We start from the raw sequence: 6,000 nt of genomic DNA, 5'->3' as shown, positions 1-6,000 counted from the left end.
AACAGAAGGATAATATAAGTTTGAATCTCAATTCAAGTGCCCTGATGGCCAAGGGTTGTAATTAGGCACGTGACAAAACCTACTTTAAACAAATTATCAGAATTTCAATTTATCTCATTTCCATCGAAATGAAATACTTAATTGAATTTATTAAAGAGTATCCATCAGTGCAGAGTGGCCGAAAATTTAAATCTATCTAGTCTCTGCCAATATATAGTCTAAAATTGTGTGAACTTTTACGTCAGATTTCTAAAATGGTATCAGAGATCAATATTCTTGTTTGTTCATGAATATTTATGTCATGCTGGCTCATATTCTGGATTTCAGGAAGCATCTTTCAATCCATGGCTTGGAGGAAATGTTGTTATTCTGGTTTAAGTCTTTAGGGCATATATGTATGCTTTACTGGGTTTTACATACTTAGAACAGATTTAGATGAATCAAGATCTGAATTACTAAGATTTGTGTAACGAATATCCCATAATGTCCCTTAGTAGTTACAGATCATAAATTTGTTTGGGAGTGATGTCCAAGTTTCTAACACGTATAATGAACCACTTGAACCTGTCAAAAGAAAGGAAATAAACATCCAAACCAGTGAGTTAAAACCTCCAGTAGCTGCATTGTAATGAGGTTCTTGTATCATTCATATTTATATGTCATCAGTGGAAATCTGGGTACAATGAAAACATGCAACTCCAGCAGAAATCTAATCTACATTTGCACGAGGAACTGGAAATTGAATTTTCATAGCAAAGGGCTCTGCATTATCACATTCCCAAAGATATAGCAAATGATGTTGAGACCAAATGCTTATATTTTGTACTCGATGAGCTGGTCAATGCATATGTGCAAGAAGAGTTTACAGCTTTCTTACATCTTCAGCTTTGATACCGTAATTTGGTGTTTATAAATTTCAAGCATGTTTAAGGGCAGGATTCTTCTGTTCCCAAGTGTGTCAACGATATTTCTGAATTACAACATAGAAAATTGTTAAATAGGTATATTGTAGAATATCACATTCAAGCTGACACAACATAAAGCACATACAACTGCTAATTACCGTAAAAGGCTGAGCAAAATTTATATGAGGAGGTTTGGGGAATATAACCTATATAGCTTTACTAGACAACTTGCAAATTCACTTAAAGGCACTGATGTAACATCCAAGCAAAATAACTGTGGGCCCATAATTTGCAAACCAATCTAACTAATCAAGTTGATATGACAGAAACATAATCACAACTAAACTATGTAGACGTTCCTTGTTCTACCAAAATTCAGTTGAACGAAACTGCTATGGAACGCAAACAACTAAAGGACTGATGAAGTAAAATCTGCAGTTGGTAAAGATAAGATGCAACAGCATGCAACTTACAATCTTGGAAACCAAATTCTATCAAATAAATGTAGATGACACATAAACAAGCCACCACTAATCTTAAACAGATCAGTTCAATTAGAAGTGGATGTAAATCAATGGATTAAAATTTAATATTCAAAATGACATGGTAGAATGTTCTCTGCCATTTCAGTCTGCCAATAACGCTGTAAATCTAATGACAGGTAAACAAGGGTACTTAGCAAATACAAGTGATTATGGCTTGGAGCATAAGAAGGATTTTGGACTTCAAGAACTATTTTGCAAGTGTTGGAAAATCAGAAAGGCAGAAAGATTTTCTTAACTTGATAATTACTTGTGATCTTTTAGTTATCTTCTTATAGCTCTTCTTTAATTTCTTTATGTCTTCTTATCATCAACCAACTACCAAAACAAAACATGAAGATCAATGACACAAGATGTAGGCTCTCAGCCAGGGTAAAAACTAAAACCCCTTTCAAGGGGAAAACCCAAACACTCTCTCTTTTTCAAGAGCCAATTCAAATGAGACAACCAGGACCTTTTTGACCAAGACAAAGCTTTCCACCCTCCACCAATTCAGCCTCCCATGATGACAAGTCAAACTTTAGTCAAAACATCAATCAGCTCTTCAAAATGAGTCAACAAGGGTTTCGGCCCTCTCTGCAATCCTGAAGCTAGGCCTGCACTTTCAGCCTTGCAATTTCTTCAGTCTCCTCACACGTGTGGCAGAATATGACAAACTCAGATCTTCGCTAGTCTTCTAGATTCCTTCACTTGGCTTTCATTTACTTCTTGCAATAGGATAGGCCCTTCTTTTATGTCTTTCACATTTCATATTTACTTGTAGCTGCAGATCGAATGTCATTGGTGGATCTCCTTCACAATAGGTCGAATGCAAGGGAATTTATAGTTGTTCGAAGCTCTTCTATTAGGCCGACATGAAGGACTTGAGACCGACTTGGTGGAGGAGGATTATATGACCCATTTACATCAAAATAAATTTTCTTTCTTGACATGCAAAACCCAAGAAGGGTCTATTACATGATGATAAAGACTAGGACTCATGACATAACCCCTAGAAGCCTGCAATGGAGGCTTTGACCTAGAAACAAAATAAACAAAGCAAGAAACCCATGCTTAGTAATAATTTTCTTTTACAAAAAATTTCCTTTGTCTTTCTTTTGACAAATGCATTATATCATGATTCAAGTACAATTATGAAGACTGATCCTAGTTACAATTCTCAACACTCCCTCTTAACTAGGGAGATATTCATAATTGTTCAATTAGTACAAGGTTGACCTTAATTTGAAATGTTCTTAAGAAAAGTAGAACAACATACGCAATGCTTGGGATACCCTCACTGCCAAGGTATCCTCCCAACAGGGACTAAGGTGTCATCTAGGCATTTTCCACTATAGGTACCATCAGGCTACAACCCTGGTATCCATCCAATAGGATATAGATACCATCTAGGCCTCCATGCCCTGACACCAACCCTTATAGGGATCCAAGTATCAACACTAAATCGGAGCTCCAACCCATATCCTCCCTCTGGGATCAAGACATCAACAGAGATCTCAATATTAACCAGGCCACGATGTCCTCCCAAGTAACATCATACAGGGAATTTTATGGTATTTCATCTCTCCCTCTCAACCAAATCAGAAATATCCACCAATCCAAATATCATCTCTGAAAATAAGTGCTTTTGTTTCATTTGTAAGGGCAGTTGTTTGCATAGATTACATCAGCAAATTTTAGTGGTTTTTTGGATTTTGGATTTTGAGTCTAAGTGTTTGTTGTCTTTTGATTTCCTACTTCAAAATCACATATATAAGTTTGCTGCCCTAAAGAACATTTAAGTTGGGAATAGTCGATATTTATCTTTCTAAAGCATTTCTCATGCCTTGACTTGTGAATGGTAATTGCATTGAAATATAATTCTCTTTGAGCTAAGTAGCATTGAAGGTGATTTACTCCATTTGCATAATATTGAGTAATTTGAAGATAATTGAATGGTTTGAATCTAATTGCCATTGGCATTATCCTCGAAGAATCCTAATTGTCTAAAGGAAGCATTGATAATCTTATTGAAGAATTGTCGTTGAAGCATAAATTGGATAAATGCTCTAGTTCTCTTTCTTGACATTAATATCATTATTGGCTTGTGGTTATTATAAATTTTTGGCATATTAGTGATCTTTCTTTAAGAGCATATATCTTGTGGTCATCTTGGTTATCTTGTGTATCTTATTGGCACTTGAGATATTTGGCACTTTGTCTTGTATAAGATTGTCTCTTTATTTCATTAAGTACTCTTGTCATAAATTTAATCAATACTAAGTACTTGAGCCTTAAACGATCTTAACTCAAAACTACACACTCATCCGTTTGCTAATCGCATCTTGCATCTCTTTTCATCATAATAACATTTTCCTTAGCAGCAATTGTCCATCCTGTACTTGGTCTTAAATTTCTTAGCAAGATAGTTGACTCCACAAGGCACTAGTATCAATTGTCTAAATCAAATCATTTAAGTCTTGCTAGATCTAAACAAGTATTTGGTCGCTCAATTGTGTCTCGCAGATTGGTTGGTTCCCAACTGGTCCTTCTTCATTTTCATTTTTGTAAGGTCTACCCCCTTTAGTCTGTTGTAAGGAGACAGCTTAAACAGGAGAGATTGGGGATCAGGGTGAAAACCCCCGATCTAAGTCGTCATCACGGTGCCTAGACATTTTGTGCGACAATAGGCTACAATGTGGGAGTTGTTGAAAATTGGTAGCTCGGGGATGAATTTCTAAAAATAGAAAGTCTTAGGTATGACTTTCCAAAAATAGTAAATCACCTTTCAGCAATTGGTGATCAAGTATTGTTGATGGAAAATCCCTTTTGATCATCAATCAATCATAATAGTTCAATTTCGACTTAATCATCAATATTATAATTAATATTATTATTATTATTATGAGCTTTAGGAGGATGGGAAGGCGTGGCGATGGTGAACCTCGACGATTTAGAAGTCAGGTCTAGGGTTCGCAGCTATGTTGTGGAACCAATGTCACAGTAATGGGTTGGTTGGACTGTGTTTCGCAATGGATTTTTTTATAGTGACACTAGGACACTACCCTCCACCCAATGTTGGCTCGTTTAAACCTGCATAAAAACTCAAGATTGGAGTTTTTTATATTTGTTTTTATCACTTGAACTAGGTTGCTTGTGGGTTTAAGTTTTAATTTTACTTCATGTTTTTTCTGACGACCTGTCAGTTTACCAGGCAGTTACGAGGGTGGAGGCAGTAACAGGTTCCATTGACGGACGAAATGTTTTTGTGGTGCCTTGAAGTCAGGTCAGCAAACGGGAAGGATTTCAACCGGCTTTTTCAGAATGGTGCTTGGTTTTCAACGATTCCTTGGTGGCAGCATGGAAGAGGAACTACTAGACTATTCCTCGGACTCTTTGACCCCCGATGACATCTAGGTTGTGGGCAAACACCCGTCATCTGCTAGGAAGGAACCGGCATCTAACAGTCCATTGGCTTCCCCGGTCATGGAACTCTCCTCCTTAATGCATGATATGGAGGTTACTTTACCAGATCTGGGCAACAAGCAACCGGTTTCTTCAGTTTCGGAAGGGGTTTTCTGTTTGGGTGAGGGTTCGAAGTCACCCTTTCTCTCTATCTCATCACCATCCGAAATACAGGCCTGGTCTCGAGCACAATCGAGTCAAGGATATCCTCAAGGTGGTGTTGGAGTCCCAGTAGCGATTTTTCCTGGGTCAGCCCTGGAAGCGCTGGTTTCTTCTCCTCCCCATATTTGGTTTCTTGGCGCAAGGCCGGTGGTATCTACTCAACAGGGAGCCTTTTCTTCTCACCCCTCAAGTTATTTTGCCAACATTCCCAGTCAGGAACCTGGTCCAGATGATAACCCCTCCTCAAATTCAGATGAAAACCCTATCGATGAAGGGGTTCCTGCAGATTTTCAAAAAAGACAGGGAGATTGGAAAAAATCCAAGCATTCAAAGGTCTAGGAGCAAGATCGTCGCCTGATTTTTGGGGAGGGCATCACAATGGCACAAGCAGCCCTTACTGAGAGTATTGTACTCGTGGGTAGGGTGTGTGGCAGGAACTATACGCCGGCGTGACTGAGGAAATGGACCGCAGAGGTCTTGGGCAATTTAATGATACAGCTCCCGGGGGTCATTACACTGTCCAGAGGGTGGTTCGCACTCATTTTCTCGCAGTCGGACCAGGTGGGTTGGGACGAGATACTGGCACACAGAAATGGCCCCAGTTTTGCTCAAGCGTTGGTCAGAGGCTTTTCGACCCCGAGAAGGAAAACATGGGTGCTGGTCCAATTTGGGTTCGACTGCCAGGTCTCCCGCTCCAATTTTGGTCGGAGGATATCTTCAAGGTTATAGGAGATGACATGGGGGTTTATCTTGATCATGATAGGGCATATCTGGATACGGGATGCATGGCCTTAGCCAGAATTCTGGTGTACCTGGACACCAGGGAGGGTCTCGTGGAGAGTTATCTTCTTCAAATGGGGGAGACGACCAGGCGACAGATTCTTGATTATGAAGGAATTCCCTTCCGCTGTCATCGATGCCATGAAGTTGGACATTTGTATAAAGAC

General features: G+C 39.0%; 1 protein-coding gene across 1 annotated transcript in view; it reads right to left on the bottom strand.

Moving 5' to 3' along the window:
* Positions 1-598: 598 nt before the first annotated feature.
* Positions 599-6,000, bottom strand: part of LOC149165948 (putative arabinosyltransferase ARAD1) — a 96,754-nt gene continuing 91,352 nt past the window's right edge. Inside the window, exon 3 of the mRNA XM_089432428.1 lies at positions 599-970. The gene's annotated coding sequence lies outside the window, so the exon portion shown is untranslated. The remainder of the gene's footprint in view (positions 971-6,000) is intronic.

Source organism: Pinus tabuliformis, chromosome 5_1, assembly GCF_031772625.1.
Source record: "Pinus tabuliformis cultivar Carrire ecotype Pingquan chromosome 5_1, CPIR1, whole genome shotgun sequence".
In the NCBI taxonomy this organism is placed as follows: domain Eukaryota; kingdom Viridiplantae; phylum Streptophyta; class Pinopsida; order Pinales; family Pinaceae; genus Pinus; species Pinus tabuliformis.
This window is presented reverse-complemented; position numbering and strand designations above follow the sequence as displayed.